Genomic DNA, 23,127 nt, shown 5'->3' with positions numbered 1-23,127 from the left:
GGAGGGTGAACCTGCACCCCATTCCCAGGTCTCTTGCAGACTGCGTCAAATTTTCCCATCAACTCTAACGATCTTAACGTTTCCTGTAGAAGATGGTGACAACGGGGATGGTGTTCTCCAGTTGATGTGCAGTGTTACTCTTGCTTAACTTAATGCTTTGCATTCGGTCCAAAAACTTTCATCAACCAGAGCACCCTGTTCTCCATGTTATTTGTGTCTCCGATGTGGCTAATTGCAAACTACAAATAGTCATTTTTAAATTATATTCTTTTAGAAAGGGCTGTCTTCTTGCCACTCTTCCATAAAGAGCAGACTAATAGTTGTCTTATGCACATATTGTCCCACCTCAGGTCATCAAATCTGATAATTACCCTCTTGGTTGCTTCTCTGATAAGTTATTTCCTTTATATATAAGGTTGAGAGGGACTGTCAAGTCTTGGTAGGTTCACAATGGTTTTATGTTCACAGTTTTGATATTCTTGTATCCCATTCCTGCTTTGAAAATGTATACAACTTTATACCGGACCAGTCGGCTGTGTTCTTTGGTCTTAGACATGCTTTCATAATGCTGCATAATGCTGTATGTTGAGGTGCATTAAAATGGATACTTAATGACACACAGATTCACTCTGTCATTGTAAGTAATTTAGGCTGATATTGGATAATTCAAAAGTCATCAGGAAACTTGTGGAGTCAATTGGCTAAGCTAAGAAAAAGGGGGGCAATCTTTTTATGACATCTACATTTCAGTTTTTTTATGTTATCTATTCCATTCTATTCCACCAGTGTCATCCTGGAAGGGGGATTACCACTTGTGATGCCCGTTCTCAAGGTTTATTTTTTCCTCACGCTGAGGTTTTGAGTTTTTCCTTGCCCGCATGTTGGTTTAAGATGAGGTAATGGTGTAATTGTAATCCTGTGCAGTCCTTTGAGACATTTTTGATATTAAGGGCTGTATAAATAAATGGGGCTTGACTTGACTTGACATGTAAATATAATATCAACTATTCAAATTGTTTGGTTCCACTTCATGACTGTGTCAGACATGTTGCTGATTCTTAAAAAAAAACATTTTCATTTTTTTAACTTACATTTTGAAGCCTCAAATTTGGCAATATGACAAAAAAACTCTTGGGGGGCAATAGTTTCACTAAACACTGCAAATTCTGTTTTATTTAATTCTATAATCAGCAAAGCAGATTTTGCATTGTTATTTAGTGAAATGTCTTGTCTGCATCCTCTGTGTAAAACACACAGTGCAAAGTGATGGCACCTTCCGTGCATAGTAATCAGTAAAACACGGCTGAAGTAAAATCAGCACGTGTGGGTGTAAATGTGGCAGATATGAGCGATTGTGCGGCAAAAATAACGAGGTCGTCCAGAGGACGCAACGATGAAAAGACCTATTCACTAGATAAGAAGATGTTTAAAGGCAAAAGGTGAAATTAATACACTGTGAACATTAATATGAACGTGAGTGAAACCAAATTGCTCGGACCTAAGGTCATAACCGGTCTCAGCTCACCTGTTTACTGAAGCTGAGCCGTGATTGGTTGTTCCCTGAGCAACTGTGATGGCATTTTCAACCAACAGCTAATGGCACAATGGCCAACCAAGTAGAACATAGAAAAATACATTTTGGGGTGGGCGATTATGTATCACAAACACAACACAAATAAAACCACTGCATTCAAAATGAAGTTGAAGCACGTAATGTAATATACAGTTCTTGTTTTTCTTTTCTGAGAAGAAAGGAGTGGAATTCAATTATATTTCACTTCATGTGAATTTCCCTTCGGGGATGAATAAAGTATCTATCTATCTATCTATCTTAAAAAATAAGTGTAGGGTGATAACATTGAAACAGTATTTGACCAGGTTTTCATTTTATTTCAATGGTGGGGGGCATGGTTTGAGGCATCCTTAAAAAAGTTGAAAATTATATACTTTCTCTATTTAGTACGTATTAATAATGCCCAACTACTGAGTTCAAAGAGCCCTTGTGCTTTTTTCCCCACTGCGCCTGAACACATTCGGTCAAAATGCCAACTGCCAACTGCTGTTGGATATGGGCTAAGGCACCACTGCTAAGCTGGTGAGGACGAGTTGAGCAGAAAATGGATGGGTGGGCAGATGGAGACTTTTATATTAGAAAGACTGGGTTCTGCTTTGTTTTAACCTACTTCACTTGAAGGTCTCTGTTACTAACATATATAAGTTTGGATGGATTTCCCCCCTCTTATCTTTCTGATTCAGTTGTGCCCTGTGTTCCTGCTGTGAGCCGCCTTTCGGAAAATGCTGGTCTACTTGTGACTCCAAGGGCCAGAAGAAATCCGCAGGCTCAATTGAGAGGGTCCTTACTCTGGGCCTGGCACTGTTTAATGCTCTGCCCCCTGTAAGAAGATCTGCAACCTCTGCAGTGGTGTTTAAATCTGGATTTAGGACACACCTACATTCTATAGCTTATAATTGATGATACCGACCTCATACTTTTCTTTTCATGGACTTTCCTGCTCCCTGGCTAGTGAAAAAGGACAAACCTGGATGAGTACTGGCTACAGGTCAGGAGATGTTATAATTGTGGGCTGTGCAACCATTTGAGACTTGATGTTTAAGGGCTATACATATGAATGTGACTTAACTCAATTTTAGATTTGTTATAGCCAAAATGAAATGGAGTATAGAAGTCTACAGGTGTGTTATTGTAAACACAGGGCGGTGTTTTCCCCTCTGGTTATGTGATATGTGTTTTATTTTAGAGACTTTGACACCCACCTAGTGTCTGATACTGCTTTGGGAGAGTGCTGTGCACTTACGTCGACCTTCTCCAGAGTATCTTCCTGTCATGTGCCAACATCCAGCATCAACCCCCTACCCTCAGTCTCTTGCTTCCCTCTTTGGGTGCTTGGAGGCGTGTGCGCTCACGCTGCAAAACGTGCGTCCGCTTGTCCGATCGCATGAACACATTCAACACTCAACCTATAATTCTGCGCACCTCTCTCCCCTTTGCATGCCTCCAATTTCCAAGCGAGGAATTCCTGGTGCTTTGAAAGTAACACGTTAAGGTTGCAAAATCATTGTTTCGATCTTAACCGTTTGGGGGAAGCGATGCAATAATGAGCACAAAAAAAAATAATATTGTGTCATTTAACGTCCCAAAAGGTGAACTTTCTGGTTAGTGAATCGAACAGATGCATCAGCTATCCTTTCTCTCACGTCTTCTCTCTCCCCTGCACGCAGACACGCACTCATTCTCCGATGTCTTCACGGAGAAGAGGTTCTGCTGTGGCGCGCTGCGGGAGAAAAACTACAAACAAATACGTGGGAACTATTTTGTCCGTTTTTTTTGGGGGGGGGGGGTTGATCCACTAGGAGGAAGTAACACTTGATCAAGTGAAGACTCGTCGGATTGTCTTCCCTATTTATTTATTTTTTTGCTTCATTTTATTTTTGGGGAGGAAACCTCATCTGGGAAATGGATTAAAAGGACCACTTCATATCATCAGGAGTTTTCCGTTATTTTCATTTACCGTGATTAAGGCAGGACATGTAAAATACCCCCTACAAATTTAGCTTCAAGTGTAACACCATATATCGATAAACTTTTTTCATTGTCTTTCTTTCTCATTGCCCCCTCCTTTGCCCAAAAACCTGGTCAGGTGCAAGCCATTATTCGACATGTGAGTCCCAAAAGGAGGACCGATACGCACCAGACGGAGGCACAGAGGGCTTCAACGCGAAATAAAAAAGAAGACAAACCCTCAACGTTTGACTTACTGCCACGCATCGGTGCGTGTGCACGGCAACGTTGCGACAACGTTCTTGGAGGGGAAAAATGACTTTTCACGAATCGCTCATTGCCGGAGGATGCTGAGTTTATGGTGTGTACCGGTCGGGAAACCTTAGGCTGAACCGTCCAGTAATTCCTGGACACACTCTTCACTTTTAATGACTGTCAAGGTAAGTTTGCCCCAATTTCTATTAGGCTATCTTATTGTGTTTTGTTTAAGTAACGTCTAGTTGAAAATTAAATGAACGAATATAGGAAATGACGATTTTATACCAGAAATCATTGGTACATTAGTTATTTGTTCGTTTGTTAATTTGTCCATTTAATGTTTAGACATCGATTCTCATCTAAATCTGGAGTTAATTTCAACATTAAACCTTAACTGTGCGTCTGTGGTGCTGTCCATGGTTCTGGAGTTTTCCCTTTTTACTCTGGTGCCCACAAGTTGAAGAGACAGTGTGTATTATTTAGCATCTGTTGGTGGTAAAAATTAATTATTTATATAAAAAAATACTAATTAAAACCATTTTTACTTATCAAATAAAGCTGTTTATTTCCAAATACGCATGAGTTGAGAAATTAGCATTTATTTTACATAACATGATCCTCACCTAGAAGGTGCTGACATCATTGTCTGGCATCTTGCTGCTTTAGGTACTCACAAATTTCAAATGGGCTGGGCATAAAAATCAGTAAAACGGTGCAATTTGGTCACTTAAAGTCTCGTTATTCTTCTTCTTTGAGCTTTTTAGCATTGCTTTTGGTTGAACTACAGTATACAGCGACCTCTCATGGTCATATTATACACACTATATTTTCAACTAAGCACTCCTTAGTTTGAAATATAAAGTCTTATATAAAACTTTTACATTTTCAGTGTATTTTGTATTTATCAAAAGAGGGTGCATACCAGACCACAAAGCAGGCTACGTAAGGTAGTTCCACAGCCACCCACCCACTTTTGACTTACATTCTCCTGGATGGTACAGCTTGATTAGCCACCAGATATTGATATTTAACTACACCAATTAATCGTAAATGTTTTTGTTTGCTGACAGGAGAATAAAACTGTTTATCTTAGTTCCCTTACCAAACCTGTATTTCCCAAATAATGTAGAGTATTGTATCATTGGCATACTGTATGTGAGTGTGCCTAATGTTAAGGCCATCAGGGAATAATCTACTGTAGCACTTCAAGGTGATATGAAGTTTCTAATTTAGTGTGAGTGATATCGCTCTATAGCAGTGTGGTTACTCCTCTGCGTAAGGCTGCCATCATTTGGGCCTCCAAGTAATATGATTGGATTGCACACATAAACAAACATAATGCTAGAAGGGGCTGTCTTCCACTCTCCCTTGACTCCCAGAATGAATTTTCTGCTTCATGCAGTGGAATTACAGTAAGTCCCAAGATGTGTCATCTAAGGCTTTGTAATAATGAAATGCCCTGCAGGTCCATAGCAAGGCAAGGGGCAATTGTATGTTATGAAGTTTGCCCCCTTGAGACAAGATGTCAATGAACATAGTCATACATATTAAGTTGTTTCTTTATCATTATTATTGTTTTTATGTGATGATTCTAACAATGCAGCTGGTGATGCTGCATAAAGACTTGGCTTGAAACAAGCAAAGGGGTAATCAACACATTGTGCTCAGCAATTATTTGATCAATTTGTCTAACAAGCTCAAATGATAACAACAACAAGGATATTGGCAAATGATAGGCTTCCGGTAAAAAGGAGAAAATTGGTTGTAAAATCATCAGTTTTAAGAAAATGTCAAAAAAAGACCTCTGTATTTCTCAGCAGCGATTCTTAACTTGTATGCAACAATTTAAAAAAAGTGTCATGACCTATGTGTGATTAAAAAATAGCATAGAACTGAGGCATACTAAGCACAGGTGGGTGGGTGGTTGGGATGATGGATTCCTTAAACACTAGGTTCGTAGGGATACCATTTCCTGTGTTGTGACTTGGGCAGGTTCAGCCTGCTCGCGCCCATCCCTCCCCAGGCCAACAAATTGTTGCACCCAGTCTCAAACCGGGGACCTTTCGTATGACATAGAGTATATGTGGGCACCTTGTGCTTTCGTTACTAGCTATTCTGTAAACAGATACAACGGAGCTCAACATTTGCCAAGCCAATGTCATATGCATTATGATTTTCCCGTTTTAATGCAATTTCTAATCTTAAACTTTTAGACATGGAGGGGTATAGAGTTAAAAAAGATTGGCATAGGGGCCAGGCCAAAAGGGAAAGAAATGAGGCCTGCTCAGAGTTTTTGTATTTACCGTTCCAGAGTCTACATCAGATCCCTCTGTGTGTAAAAAAAATATATTGTTCATCTGTTATATTTCATTTTATTAAGTCATAATGGTTCTAAAACACTAAAAACTAAAGAAAAATTCATATTGAACCTATCTGACCCAAGCTCCCATGTCTTGTCCTTTTAATGCACGGATAAGGACACGTAGCTATCTTGCTGCTTGGGGGTGGCCCCCCCTCTAGCAGCAGGTTCAATAGCCAATAGGAATGCAGAACACAAGTTACGATGGAAAAGTAGTGAAACTATGAAAAGTAAACTGCGTCATAGCCAGGGATTATGCTATTTCTTTTAAAATACAATATTGCTTCCGAATTCAATGTGAACCAGTGCAAAACCTTCATCATCAAACTTCATTGCAATTTGTTAATTTGCAATATTACTGTACTACTTTTGGATGTGATTGCTAATCCATGACAGTAGGTATGCAGAGTGTAGCGAATATGGGTTGTAAATATTTTATTCTAACAAACAATTTATCGACCAATTGAATTAAAGAGCCAAGTTTATTTATTTTTTTTTTTTCAAAACACGCCACGCCTTTTTGGAGCACCACATATGTTTTTAGATCATCAAGTCAGGAAAACGGATGACAAAAATCTGTTGAGTTATTCTGAAGGGTGGCTACACATACTTTAGGGCAGGGGTCGGGAACCTTTTTGACTCAAAGAGCCATAAAAGCAAAAAATATTAATTTTATTTTGGGAAAGAGCCACACCATATATTATGAGACAAATTTACTAAATTGCTAAACCGGCGCCCCAGACAAAAGCTTAGTCTTCAGCAAATTTATTTTTGATGATTTGATAAAAATTATGAAAAGAGAATAATGCCAGAGCCCCTGTCCCAAATTCAACAAACAGACCACTTTAAACTTGTCTCTTTCTTGCAATTACTCAAGATCGGTTAAACTCCTTTTGACCTTTTTTTTCATACATATTGGTTTCAAAACCAGATGCAAGCATTTATTTTGTAAAAACGTCACAACATTCTGAGAATAGGGAGCCTTATGTGCTTACCTTTGGCGAGAGATGGGAGGGAATGCTTGTACTTTTTGCATAGCTCCACCCATCCCTCCCACTCACCCAATCAAATGACTAAGTTCTCTTCCGGTGTTTTGGCGTATTTACAGTTCTGTGGATTCATCATAAAGTATCTGAACACTGAACACAGATTATATAGTGAACTTTTAAATAAAGGATTCTTTAGCGTTGTACAGCCAAAACGAGTTTTTTTCCCCCTTTTTTTGTGTGACACCTTGACTGTAAATTGTAGTGAAAAACGTGCCCTATATATACTGCGAAGTGTTACTTTTGTATTTAGCTTTGGTTTGGCTTTGCGTGTACCTGAATGGGACAGACAACTCCGGTTTTGAACAAGATGGAGAAATTTTGCATGCAATCAAAATGGTCTCTGAGCCACAGATACTCATGGAAAGAGCCATATATGGCTCGCGAGCCATAGGTTCCCGACCCCTGCTTTAGGGGAACTCTTTTTACAGTTTTGATAGTTCAATATACTTTAATCAAGACACACACACACACACACACACACACACACACACACACACACACACACACACACACACACACACACACACACACACACACACACACACACTTTGATTTATGGACTTTTCTTTTACTAATCATCTACTAAAGAAGCTTGAATGAACACAAAACAATAATAATACATTAAAACAAAGACAACTAGAAGTTAAGAACTTGAATTGGCACAATTTGGATTGACAACAACGTTGGCTTGATTATTATGTTATTGTACTTTGATAGAGTTCCCCCCTTTGATGTCACACCAATACCTAAAGAGATGTTCTGCAAAGTTCTGCTTTGGTGAAGATGACAGCCCAGTCTTTGAGTCCTGGGCTGTAGAGTGATGAGGAATTCTGGTAGGTTTGAGACCCAGGGGGGGATGAGGACCACAGGATGCAGGGTGTTGAAGCATTGTTGGGTAGCTCGCTTGATCGACCTTGGCTGCTGACTTGGCTGACTCTGGCTGTTTGTTGAGCTGAGACTTGGTCAGGACTGGCGAGGGTTTTCGGTACTGTTCTTCTTGTTAGGATATACCCTCTTGCCTTCTTGATACCTGAATTCAGACTGCCCTTGCGAGGTGAGACGTGTACTGGCTCTGGGCTCCGGTGTCCTAGGAGGAGCGGACCCCTGTGGTGGGTTGTCACGGCAACCATGGAAACAAGATAACACCCCCTTTCCCAACCTCACATTCCACCAGTATCAGTCAGATAACATATTGATGTGATTGACTTAAAACACAAGTTCACTTCACAACTTTTGACATTGTTCGATCATTTTCTGACATTGCAAAAGGGAACTCTGACCAAACGTCGAATACTCTGCAAAGGACAGAGTAGTGGCTCTCAATATCTTGCAAAATATTATGAAACAGGAAAAATTTGGGTGAGCAATGTGCAAAAATATAAAACATGTGCTCCAAGAAGAAGAGAAATGAATATTTGTCATAGGGAAGACAAAAAGATGCTGGGAGTCAAGGGGGTTGTCAAGCACTACAGAGCTACGCGAGGCTGAGGATGAGGGAGGGATGGATGCTAAGTGTACAGTTAGAGGGGATAAAAACAGAAAAAAAAGAAAAAAAGAGCATGAGTTGCAGGCTTGTGCCACCGCTGCTATTATCCAGCGGAGTGAAACAATGGCCGTGAGACTGTGCTGAGGGCAGCCACATACTGTGCTTGGAGGGCTTCCCGCAAAGGCCCAAGAGGCGAAAGGAAGAATTAGGTTGAGAGAAAGAGAGTTAGCAGGGAACAACTTCGATTACTTCAATTGTCAATATGCGACAGCATGCAACAAAAAGAAAGGTAGCGTTGCAGGAGGAGGCGGGTACGCCAAACGAGAGGAGAAAACACAAATATGACTCATAAAGAAACACAATAAAAACTTGTTGAACTGCAATTTGGTTTATATGAAATGCCAACATCGTGTTTATACTAAGTTTACAGTAAAAATAAATACAAAAAACCAAAAGATTTAACACTAAGTGTCATTAATTAGCCCCTAAGGCAGTGGTTTTTAATTGGTCTACCATTGTATCCTTAATTACCATGAACCCTCGTAAAAATCAGATTCTTAATTGTATTGAACTCAAGAATCGTGCTGTTTCAACAAACTATGATTACGTAAAAAAAATAATATTCAATTTTATGCTCAAAAACCTGCATTTTATTGAAGGCCAAAATACTTTACTTTAGTCACCTTGGCTTCAAGATACTAATATCTGTATTTCATATATTCCTTACTCTATCTGTGTTGGCTATGCTCAACCTGTTTCTACAAAATATTTCTTGTCTTTTTTTCTGTGGTGTGAAATGGCATGTGCCCACTTGCATCTGAAAAGCATTATTGCCATCTAGTGTAAAGAAGTGTAATTGAACCTCAGTTATTTTTTTTCTTTAGCAATATTTTCAGGGAAAACGTTTTTGTGGTTAACTGAGACAATTTTCGCCTCGTTCCTGAAAATTACTAGTCAGTATAGACTTGATAGAATAAGAACATCATAACATCTACTAATAATCTCATCTCATCTCATTAGCTGCACCGCTTATCCTCAGTAGGGTCGCGGGGTGCTGGAGCCCATCCCACCAATCATCGGGCAGTGGGCAGGGGACACCCTGAACTGGTTGCCAGCCAATCGCAGGGCACACGGGGACAGACAACTCACTCGCTCAGTCACACCTCGAGACAATTTGAACCGGCCAATTCACCTGAAATGCATGTCTTTGGAATGTGGGAGGAAACCGGAGTGCCCGGAGGAAACCCACGCAAGCACGGGGTTTATTACTAATAATATTTGTTGTAAATAATACGCTTCATATATTCGAATTTACTTATATACTTCTTGTTTTATAAACTCTTTCCCAAAATATATCCATTTATCTAGCCGTTATACAGTCTCTACATTTTCGAGCGTTGTTCTGATTTACTGTTGGGAGAAAGTCCTTGAGTCTTATCAAAGCACATACAGGATTCAGTCTGGATAAATGACTTGTGTGAAGTTGATGCCTAGGGGATTTTTCCATAACTTCTCTGTTCCGCCCCTTCACTATATGTAAATGATTGCCAGCTGTTTTGAATGTACATTTGTGAAACCATGTTAGCCTTGTTCTGTACTCACAAGCCCAGAATATATGTTTTCGGCATTAGTTTTATTGTATTAAAAACTTCAAGCTGCTCACTTGTTTTTACCATTCTTGCCCTGCGACCTGAATATTGATTTGAACACTCGGTCTGTCCTCGTTCTTGTTACACCGGTTGTTTACCAGAAATTAATATTAAACTGGTAATCCTTCACTCTAAACAAGACCAAAGAAGTACTGAAGCTCTCAGCTTTAAAAAAAAGTTGGTATCCTGTGAGAGATATACAATATATAAACTCTCTGTTGGCAGAATTACTCAGATGAAAACACTCATTAGGTTTTAATCTCCCTCGCGAATAGAACGTGCACGACCGTGCAGCCATCTTCCCCCAATACCCGGCCGTACACGCCCATCGGTCAGGAGGCGTGGTTTATTTTCTTGACACATCAACAGGAAATGGAGTCATTCATAAGCGCGACTTGACAAGGAAATGAAATAAAATTGAGAAACGTATTTACAAAAAAAATGGAATTAGACTGATCTTTGAAACGTGACTATGGGTATGTGTGTGATGATGGTTTTTATGTTCCTAAATATAAAAACAGGCATATTTCATAGCATATAAGTCTGAGAAATACACATCCAAAAACAGTCAACTCTACATATCCTCTGAATAAGACAGGTCTCTGTCTTTATTGAGAGGTGCCTACACAAGGCTCCACACAATGAACTATTTCAATTTAGTTGTTTTCTAATTGTTCTTTTGGAGCATGAGTACATGTTCAAGGTAACAGATAAAACGTGTTTAAAGCCTCTGGTGGTTGTATGCCAAATCGTTTGGGGAGTGGATGTGTCACTACAACAAGGCGTTCGAAGCATTCATGCCATAAACATTACAGTTGCTTTCAAGATGACAGAAGTGAGCCACACTCGCCAGCATCTTTAACCACGACGCCACCAGATAAACCTCTAATTTGTAAACATACTTTCAAAACACTATCATCAGATCATATTTGAAATTCAAATTGTAGTTTTTTTTTCTGAAGTCCTCCCGCAAGCATGAGTCACATATGCCTCTGAGCGGAGCATGCTGTGGACTCATGCACAGTCACCCAAAGGCCCTGCGATCATGTCACAGCGAATATGACCACAAGTGCGTGTCAGCAACAGGAACGGTGGTGCAATCATCCGTGCTAGTGACCTAACGTATCCAGTATTAGACAAAAAACATAGTCCTTGGCCCCAAAATTTGCAACCCTCATGCAAACAAAGCAGCTTTGCTGAAGGATCCCAAGGTCAAGGAGCACTATTCTTAAATACGTCTTGAAAGATAGTATCAATGTAAAAACAAATTGCTTACCAGTTGTTGGTTTAACATCCAGGTTGCGAGACGCGGCAGCTAAAACAAACTTTGCAGTGAAACAGTTCCATAAAAGTTTTATTACAATAAACAAAAAAATCAGAATAATACGGGCTTATGAGCACATAACAAGGCTCTAATGCTTCACCAGTAACCTTTCAAAATGGCCTACAATCAAAATTCCAGCTTCTCACCAGTCTCTTTAAAATTGAATTCTTCAGGAGCTTTGATAAAGACACAAGGCAAGACCCCTCCAACAGTAAATCAGAACACCACTTAAAAAATGTAGAGACTGTGTAATTACTAATGTATTTTTTGAGATGTCAAGTGAATAAAGCATGCAAATAAGTAAATAACAACATGAAAATATATAATCATAGGGTGAAAGCTAAAACTCAATCACAGGTGTGTCTACTCGACCTGACACTTCCATACCAAAAATATTATCGTTTTTAGTATTTTATGAGAAATCAAAATTTAAAATATAGTAAAAATGGGGAAAAAAACTTTATTTTATTACCTAAAACAAGGATGTCAACCTCAGTTAGGCTCTGGGTCCAAAGTCAAACTTTCTGTTCGGAGGCGGGCCCCATTAGTGAAATAATGTCAATTCCAAATGTTTAGCTCTGTTTTTCAGTACTATTCTTATAGTTAAGCCTAGATTAGAATATTATCATCACGGATGACAAGGGGTCTTTTCAAAAACCAAACACGTTTATTCACATACAATAGGGAACACAATTTTCACGTCCCGCATTGAATGTGAACTGGTCTAGTTTAACAACTGTGTGAATACAGTTCTACATCTGAACCAATATTAATTTAAAAATCCTAACTTTTTATAGAAAGGATCCAGGGACTCTCTTATTTCTCGACATACTCAGAAATTAACGACGGGGCCGATTAATTAATCTAATGGGCCAGATCCAGCCCGCTGGGCGTACGTCTGACATGCCTAACTTAAAGCTTCGTTTTTTTCTTGTTAAAAAAGAAAAACAACACTGAATTTGAGCAAAAACTAAATATGAGCAAACTGGACTAATAATTTGGCTCGTTTAAGTAACGGTGTTAAAATGGGGAAAACAACACAAAAATCACATAAATTTGTGAGTATTTTACAGTATTTACAAATATTGCCTTGTTTGGGTAGGGAAATAGTTGAACAAAAAATAATTGGGGGTTTCACGGTTCAATGATCCTTTAACCACTTGGGTCGAAGGGGCACCACTTCCTGTGATGTGTCCTTGGCAATTAAAGCTTGACGATGCCTATCCCTGTCCAGGCTGTTTTTGGGGTAGGGTTTTTTCCCCCCACATGAAACAGTTAGTATTGGTCCCCCATGGTACTATTGGCAGGAAAAACCTACTGATTGTTTTTGTTGTAAAGCGTCATCACGTTTTTTAACATTGACAGGTGAATCACAATACTGATACTTGGGAAAAAACTATGTTGTTCTGAAATAATAAGTATCATATCATAAAATATGTGTTACATTACTTGCAGATTTGATCTTTCTTTGACAAACAAACTTTGTGGTTATGACGTAACATCCTTTGCTTTTGTTAAACGTTTTGTAGTTAATCTGGGCCTTTTAAACAGGGCGCACCAACGCTTACAAACCCATGCGGGTTTTTCTACGGGTAATCTGTGATGACAAGCACAGTGTAAAAGAGATTAAGAAAAAAGATTAAGAAACACTGTCGTCGTAAATAAAATGGAAAAAGAGAAAATAAATGTGTTGAGAAAAAGTCTATTAATTAGATATGGATTGACACAGAATGATGAAATAGGATTGCTTTGCTCTCTTTAAAACTGGAAATGTTTCTAAAGATATCATTTTTTTTGACAAAAGTTCAAATGCATAGTGTAGCAAAAGTATGTGTTCCAAACACACCATACTCTTCACCAACAATTTGTACTGTTCAGGTTAGACAACTGTCACCCAAAAAATGTTCTAAATTTCGTGACCAGTAATTTTTGTATCACTAGTTAGAATTTTCCCTTTCTGAGCAGACAAGCAGCTCTTATTGTCGTTGGCAACATGAGACAACATCAAAATGCTTCTCTTCCTCTTCTGGCTTGTTTCTAGCAGTCTGCACCGAGACTTTTAATACCATCATTATATCATGCTTAGCTCACTCTGGGGGGAGCGTGCATTGTTACAGATGAAACCCCTCACATTTATTTTCGCTCTGTCTTTCTTCTATTAGTATTTATGCCACATCTTTCTCCACAGGGCTATCATAAGAGACAAGTGAAGTGTTGAAAGGGTGTGTACTTGTTTGCTTACAAACAATCATGTGTTTCTGTTGTGTTCTTGCAGTTTTGTGGTTAATCTGGGCGTTTCCACCAGGGCACAACAATGCTTACAAACCCACGCGGGTTTTTCCACGGGTTATCTGTGGTGACAAGCGCAGTGTGTGGCCCTTCACCCTCCATTTCAATGGGAGATAATTGTCTACTGCGCAGCGTGCGAGAATTTGGATTGTTGTACGTCATCCTGGGGATTTGCATGAGCGTGTGATCGTTGATGCTTGGATTTGTGTGTAAATTGGTGTAAACAATAGAGTAAACCAAGGATGTTACCTATAGATTTATTTTAGAGTGTACTAGTTTTGGTGATAATGGAGCTGGCATCGACTGAGTTGGTCCTTATTGAGTCGAGGGGTGGGTGATACTTGGAATTTTAGTCTTGATCCCCTTTAAGTAAAAACATGGTCGTATTGATCGATACTGATCCACTACCGATACTTTTTGCTTAGAAGTAGCATGATTATTGAATAGTTTAACCACTATTTAACCACCTCCCTTGAGTTAGTTTCTATTCATGATAACAGCACAAATAATTTAAGCACTAATTCAATACAATTAGTAATTTAGGTGCATATATATATATATATATATATATATATATATATACATATATATATATATATATATATATATATATATATCTGCACCGCTTGTCCTCAGTAGGGTTGCGGGGGTGCTGGAGCCCATCCCAGCTATCTTCGGGCAGTGGGCAGGGGACACCCTGAACTGGCTGCCATCCAGTTGCAGGGCACACAGAGGAGGACAACTCACTCACTCATTCGCATCTAGGGACAATTTGGACCGGCCAATTTACCTGACATGCATGTTTTTGGAATGTGGGAGGAAACCGGAGTGCCGGGAGGAAATCCACTCAAGCACGGGGAGAACATGCAAACTCCACACACAAAGGTTCGATCTCATGACCTCAGAAATTTGCTGCACATGTGCTATAAATGGTTTTTTTTAACTTCTTTAGATGCGATATGTGCATGCATCTCTTTTCAATAGGAATGGAATCCTAGTTGTTGCATCATTCCTTCCGCACGTAGGCTCTTGGCACGCCTTTCCCACAGCAGTTTTGTTACCTGTCACTGTGGACACTAGCGTAGAGGGCAGACTGAAACCTGCTCAAGCATCACTAAGTCATTTTGACGGACAACACATCCCATCGTTCAGCCTCGATCTGCTCGCTGCTTAGTGATGGGAGCAAATCGCCTCCCTTAACGACAAATTGTGACCTTTACCAAGACATACTGATTCAAGTTCACGAACACGAACACATCATTTAGCATTTGTGTGGGATGCATACATCAACGTCAATTTGATGTTTTGTGTAATTATTGACAGTTATAATTAACATTAATAATGGTTTCAATGTTTCATGAGCGTGGTACTTTTTTTTAACCACCTGGTGATAAAAGGAATTTATGCAGAATCACTTCAATTGGCAGATAACAATTCACACTTACCTTTGTTTCAGATTTAAAATAGGTGGAATTTTGCTGTGGACATATATTAAGGCAAGAAAAACAATAAAACAACAACTGAAATAAACTTGTTTGTGAAAATGTTTGCAAATTGTAACTATTTTAGTATTCTTTTTTTGTTCAGGCATATTGCATCATTACCTTTTACCATTTTTATTTACAGTGTCTGCAGGTCTACACTACTGGATTACCAGTTAAAATAAATAGTGAAATCATTAAAGCAAATTGAGAAAATAATCTAAAGTTTAGGGTGTTTGTTTTCCAAATGACAACGTCAAATCAATGCTTCAAAAGACAATTGAACTGTGATTGGTCGGTACCTTATCCCTGTGCAACAGCAATTAGCAAAAGGTCTGGCCCTATGAGATTTATAAAAACAGGTGGGTATTGTTTCTTAGCTTATGTTTTACAAACACAATATCAATTGAGATTTTTAGACTAAATTAAATCATTCAGTTAACTTCCCGTTTTAAATGAACAAAATCAACCCCAAAAAGGTTATCAGAAAAAAGACCTATTGTTAGGTTCCGTGGGAGGAACCAAGTGAAGGGAAGCAGGAACAGAGGCAAGGGTGCTCAAAATAAAGGTAGTATTTAATAATAAAACATGGAACAAAGTAACAAACAAGGGGTCACAAAACAAATAACATGTCTATTATAATCAAACTTGACCACATCCAAACTGGAAGCAGACCAAACCAGAAATGGAAATGCACGGAACAAAGAAACAAACAAGGTGTCCCCAAACGACTAACATGTCCTAAAAAAATCACACATGACAATATCCGAACCAGAAACAAAGATCAAACTAGAAACTGAGATGCCATGACCTGACACGGTGTGCTGTCCGAGCAGTCAGTATAAAGCCTTTGGATAACTTGCTCCACACCCGGTTGGCGCCATAGGGGGAAGGTGTCTTGCCAGATCCTGACACCAGTCTCAATTTGTTGTGATTAAACAAAGACTTTGCTGACTTTCTCTACATGCCTCAGTCTCTTTACTCCTTGTACACTTGCACATTGAATTCCTAAGTGTGTTTGTCAGTGACAAAATATATTGTAAACTATTTTGCTCCCCGCAGCACATCCATTGTAATATTGATGGGACTCAGTGCCCATCACTCTGAATGAAACCTCACCAGGACGTTTATATGTAATGCGTTAACTTGCTGCCGCTGCTGAGAAGTTGATAGAGTCTGGAAGAAGGACTTGTGCTTTGAGTGTTAAAGATAGCGCTATAATGGAGCGTCATCTCCGGGTGTCAGATCATTGAAACACTCTCTTAGCCTTTTCTGTCTATCTTGTAGATTAGTCAACCTGCTTTTGGAGCCGACTTCCTTTCATGCTGGATAGGTGATAAACACACTCGCATAGGCTTGCGCACACAAATCCTAGTTCGGGGTTCTCACAAAGCTGAGAGCGGTAGGGGTTTAAATGTCAGCCCTCACCATATCTGTTTGTCGATAGATTTGATTGATCGCAGTATAGTGACGGCGTATGTGTATGTCCGCACACTTTTATATGTGGCAATGACACAGTATAGGGTGCAATTTTTTTAATTGACAGAAAATGTACCAGACTTTAGGGTATCATGATGAGTTTGCATTGGTTTATTGGTTATGATACTTAGTGTAAATGAATGTATAAGGATGGGTTATACAAGGACTTGTAGTATCTTTACGATCCTGGTAAAACATAGTAATATCAATCAATACCGATTCAATAACGTTACTTTTGAATGTTTGAACCCTACCCTTGAGTTCTCTTTTGCTTACCATAACCGCAGCAAAGATTTTTTAGGCAACAAAAATGTTTCATCTGATGATAAATATCTACAACTTTAATTTAAGCAGTACGAAACATAAATAAAAATACTTCTATTACAACTGTTTCAGAAAAAAAAGCCAAGTGAGTAGAATTTAAAAACAGCAATGTAACATCAAATATAACAAGGCAACATGTCAACTATACCTTCTGTTGCATATTTTTTTGAAAATAAAGTCAGAAAGAACAAACACTTTAAACAATACAGTCCAAAAAAACTTTGATATTTTATATATATATATATATATATATATATATATATATATATATATATATATATATATATATATATATATATATATATATATATATATATGATCAAAGTTATATTACTATTATTCTGTTACAAAAAAAAATCAAGTGAGTCAAACCAAAAAAAATAGCAATGCAACAAAGAAGCCTTTTTGGCTTTGTTGCCATCGTGACAATAAATTTACAGGTTTTTGTTGAGGAACAAGTCAAGTCATATTTATTTGTATAGCCCTTAATCACAAGAAGTCTCTGTGAAGAAGGGCTGCTCAGAACAGAAAAATGTTTAAATTTTTGTTGTTTTATGTAGGGCGAACTTTTTCATGTGTTTGGGTAAATTTTACAGTAGTGACGGACCATTCAATGACACCGGGCATTGTCCTGTCTCTGTCATATGTATTTTCTGATATAGATTTGGCCCTCTCTTCTGCCTGGCAGGCAAGCTGCAGGAGCAGGCCAGGTCCGGAGAGGTGGTAAAAGTGCGCCTGTCAGTCACAAAAATAAGCAAAAAGAGAGTGGCCAAGGGCTCTGTGTAAGAGAGAGGACTGTGCCTTTTACATATAAAAGCTGGGCTTTGAGGAAATGTGTTGAGAGGTAATGAATCGATATCTATATGATTCAAGTCCTTGCTTAGTATTAATAAAAGGGTATATCTGGATCGAACCGCCCACCCCTGTTCATTTATCGCATTTGAAATTTAGCCACTTATAATTCGTTACAATTTCATCATGCTATTCCAGTCAAAACCACGGTTGAAATATTCAGTGATCAGCAAAGTGTCAAATCCCATATGCAGATAAATTTGAGATGCAACCATAACACCCCTAATGTGATGCTAACAACTTGCTCCCTCTACCCAAGTGTTACAATAAATCCGTCAAGCATTTTAATGATGCGACGTTTATGTCATGAAATTAATTGCGAGTAATCACTTTGGTCATATGACATGACATCAACCGCCAGCCGACGGAAGACTTGGATTGCATTTAAGATAGAAAAAGCCAGAGGTTTGAATTATATGCAGCTCATACTGTATATGTCTTGACATTTTAGGACCAAGGGGGGGAAATTGGGATGCATTAATTAAGCGCTTGTACAAAGCTGTGAACTCGCTGAGTCATTTTTAAATCTTAAGCAATAAAATGACATCTTTTTTATTTCATATTGTACAACAGAGTTCAAGAATCTTAATGCTTTGTAATACTTTGGTCATAACTTTTGTGATTTTCTGCAGACCAACAGTTCAAAACAACATTGACTGCATGCCACAACGTTTATAATAGCTTGTGTATTATACAATTCAACTTAGGTTGTTTTTTATAGAATGACCTGCTAAAAAAAGAGATATCCACACATTTTTAATCCACTATGCCACTTTCTTAAAATGATATCACTGTTTTGTGGCTAAGATTACAGCCATTCACTGCTCTGCTTCAATAAATAGGCGGGGATTAATTATACAAAGATCAAATTAATTTTCAGTTTAAATACTCAAAGCAACTGTTCTTTGTTTCCCTGAACAATTGCAGGAAATTTGAAACCCCGCATGGAGTAATAATGTCAGTTAACAAACTTACATTCACTCCTTAAAATGCCCAAAATCCTATTGTACAAAGAAGTTTTTTCAATCATAACTTGTTTCATAAATCAACAATCAATAGACAACATATATCCACCTTCTTCTACAGACTAAGTTGGACCTCCCAAGCTTAACAATGCAAATAAATCTTTACTATGTTATCAATCAATCTGCTATTTCAGACGCAAGTCCATAACCACAATCATAAAAAACAATACGATACAGTACACAACCACAACAATAAGGAAAGAAACCAACAAAATAAAAGATAGAGAGCTGCACCAGTGCAATTCAAAATGTATACAAAGATTTGTACCAATGCAGTCTGATATTAAAACAAAATCTAAAACCACTTTTCACTGGGCTGATTTTATTTAGTCAGGTCATAAGGTTCTAAAGCAGGGGTCAGAACCTTTTTGGCCCAAAGAGCCATAAAAGCAAAACAAGGTCAAAACATTTTCTAAAGAGCCACACCACATATTTTAAGACAAAATTCAACCAAACCACCAAACCCGCTCCCCGGACAAAAGCTAATTCTTCAGCACATTTTATTTTACTGTGTGTCATTCGACGATATGATCAAATCTATGAAATGGCAATAATGCAGGAGACTATGTGCCATATCAATTGAAAGATACCACTTAAGAGTCAGTTACTTAAGAGTGTTAAGGCTTATTTCTGTCCTAAAAAATGGTTTCAAAACAAGGTGCTAGCATATTACTTTTGTAAGAATGTCACAAATAGTGCAAATGATATTGTCGTTTTCAGCTATGGCACATATTTTGGGAAGTGAGAAAGAGACGAGAATGCTGTGTGCAGAGATCCTCCCACCTCTCCTGCTCACCCAATCAAATATATACAGTGGCTTGCGAAACTATTTGGCCCCCTTGAACTTTGTGACCTTTTACCACATTTCAGATTTCAAACATCAAGATATAAAACTGTAATTTCTTGTGAAGCATCAACAATAAGTGTGACACAATCAGGAAGTGGAACACACTATATTGGATAACTGAAGAACTGAAAACTGCTGTTCACAAACACTTTCCATCCAACCTCACTGAGCTTGAGCTGTTTTGCAAGGAGGAATGGGCAAACATATCCGTTTCCCGATGTACAATACTGATAAAGACATACCCCAGGAAACTTGCAGCTGTAATCGCAGCAAAAGGTGGCGCTACAAAGTATTACCTCAATGGGACTGAATAATTTTGCACACCCACATTTTCGTTTTTTATTTGTTAAAAAAGTTTAAAATATCCAATAAAGTGTGTTCCACTTCATGATTGTGTTGCACTTATTGCTGATGCTTCTCAAGAAATTACAGTTTTATATTTTTATGTTTGAAGTCTGAGATGTGGCAAAAGTTCACAAAGTTCCAGGGGGCTAAAAAGTTTTGCAAGCCACTGTATGTATTTATATATATATATGCATCATATTTGCATTGTTTTATGTCCCTCAGATATCTCACCTGTATTTTAAGCATCCGGCTAGGGGACCTTGGCCTGACTTATGACACAATTGTCATGGCTGATGTTGATGAGTTTGTTCGCTGGAACACCTTCCTGCCTCCCTGAATCCCTCTTGTCGCTCATAAAGCTGCAATCATGAGCATTCAGCAACACGGAACGCGAGACTGCACATCGGCATGAAACGGAATGCACTTTAAAATGAGACTCACAGGCACTTTAGAGATACACCTGCAAACAAAGCAATAGACACACACCCATAATTCTTTCTGATTAGCCATTTGTTTATGTCCAACGTTGGTGAAAGCTTCATCATGATCATGAACATCGATATCGAGGGATTTCTTATTTCATTTATTTCTCTCACCTTTTTGGCTCACTTTTCAAAAGAGGTTGTTATTTCAGCTCCCAAGCGACCTTTCCAATTTTTGCCTGGATTATGCTATTACCAGTAAATTACAGTATTATCTGCACTCTAAGCAAGCAGTGTTTGTATGGGTGCTTGAAATCCTTAAACAAATCTTGAATTCTAATATTTTTCAGTTTGCATTAAGCAACAATGTACCATCAATTTGTCAAATATTACACACTGTACCTTTAAAACATGTGCAGGTCGTCTCTGGTGGCTTTGATTTGCATTTACATTTCATCTTCCTTTCTGATCAACGGAAGTTGGTGTTAGTTTGTATGATCTTGTCACATTAGGCGTCATCGCCCCCTACAGGTTGCGCCCAAGAGGACAGGTGCATGCTACACCATAACCGGGCACTATGGAAAGTGTTTTAGTTCAAGCATTATGTATCAAGTATGGACATTTTGTAAGGGGCATGAAAAAAAATGGCATTTCTTAGTGGTAAATTGAAATTGGAAGAACTTCCTGCAATGAAAGTACAAGCAACATCTTGGATTCATTTTACACCTATATGGAGAGAGATTTGTCTCCAAAATATTTACACACGTATTGTTCAGATCCACAAATATATTTGCTATTTACTCAAGATAAATGCAAACACAAGATTAGAAATTGCATATGTAAATTGCAGAGATATTTCTGGCTCTGCAAAAAATATGACTAATTTATTGGTACTTGAGAACTTAAATAATTGCCTTTGAAAGTCCATAAAAAGAGCTTGAATTTGTCAAATAAAGACAAATTGTGTGCACAACTTGTACAAGACACATCTAAAAACTACCAATTGACCAGAACTTTGAACATGCATCCTATAATTTGCTGTCCCTTGTGGACCAGTGAAAATTGCAAATGTGAACTGGTAATTGCCATATGTATGCAATTCCTGATAAGTCAAATCGAACCCTGGTAGGGGAGGTGAGAGCGCTGTCCCCTACCCACCAGACCACTGGGTATGAAAATCAGCTCTTACCTTATTATCACAATATTTTTAGCCACGGTGCAAGATGCGAATGTTAGGGAAATGTTAGGGAATGGATAAAACAGAAAGTAATTAAAAATCTGTTGTTTTACTTTTCCTCAGTAAATACGTGCGGCCATGACTACAATTATTTATTAACAATGTAAACTATGAACACAATTGAAGCATTGAACTTAAATGTATTTATCTGATGTCCTTCAAAGTCTGATTATCAGAAAAACTAAAGAGTTGTTTCCCTGTGGTGCTCATTTGCGTTTAAGACTTTCTGTTTTCTTCATTCTCAAAAATTGTACCTTGACTAGAATGAGTGTGATGATGAGATAAAACCTAATGTATTGTCTTATGTACTCCTTATCCCTAATGGTTCAGGCACTGGTTCTCAACTGATCTGATTTACAAAATCCACCATATTACCTTAATTACCAGCCGCAATCTATATCAAGAAAAAACTCTAATCCCTCAAATGTATAGAAAAAGATAGTTCAAAGCAATTATTGTATGATTGATTCACATAATTTTCCATTTTCAAAAACAAAGGGAGCAGCAAAACTAATTCAAGTACCGTACATACTCACATACTGTATATGCTTGCAATGCATATACGCGGCCCCCTAAAACTGAACTTTGTTGAAAAAAATGATGTACCTAAACGACACTATTTACCTAATTGTGTAGATAATAAAGACCAATATACTGGTAAATAAATATAGTATTTCTAATCTATTTACAGGTTTTTTGAGCAGTGCTTATTTGCAGACAATCGTACAATATTTTTGTATGTTGTGCGGAAAATACAGTACAAATTAAATTAAGTTATTCAGTTTGCTTCAAAACACAAAAGCTCTTAAATAAAGACCCATTTGTTAATGAACAGCCAGGCCCAATTGTTGATCTGTGTATGCTCTCATGTGTTTTTGCCCTTCTCAACACTGCTACAGTGTGCCAGTCAGCCATTGCTACGCCATTAGCCACGCTATGCACCTGGGTGCACAGGTGCATTGAATCAGCAATCGGCCATTTCTCTACTTGGGCTTATGCTCTTTTACTGTTTTTCATTGCAATTTTTGGCAGACCGATTCTGTTGGAGGCCGTTTGAGAAATATATCAGACTTCCTTTAGCATATACATCATGCTGTCCCAAATGCAGAACTATACTCTTGTACGGACACAATCACACGCACGACCAAACACTGTTTATACCCTCTCAGACATACTACAAT

General features: G+C 38.3%; 1 protein-coding gene across 1 annotated transcript in view; it reads left to right on the top strand.

Moving 5' to 3' along the window:
- The first annotated feature begins 3,283 nt into the window (after nt 1–3,283).
- The window catches only part of LOC148374127 (voltage-dependent T-type calcium channel subunit alpha-1I-like), a 229,772-nt gene continuing 209,928 nt past the window's right edge, over nt 3,284–23,127 (top strand). The window contains exon 1 of the mRNA XM_088332864.1: nt 3,284–3,960. The gene's annotated coding sequence lies outside the window, so the exon portion shown is untranslated. The remainder of the gene's footprint in view (nt 3,961–23,127) is intronic.

The sequence above is a fragment of the Urocampus carinirostris genome, chromosome 1 (assembly GCF_059441175.1).
Source record: "Urocampus carinirostris isolate Australia breed hairy pipefish chromosome 1, RoL_Ucar_1.0, whole genome shotgun sequence".
Classification (NCBI taxonomy): Eukaryota; Metazoa; Chordata; class Actinopteri; order Syngnathiformes; family Syngnathidae; genus Urocampus; species Urocampus carinirostris.
This window is presented reverse-complemented; position numbering and strand designations above follow the sequence as displayed.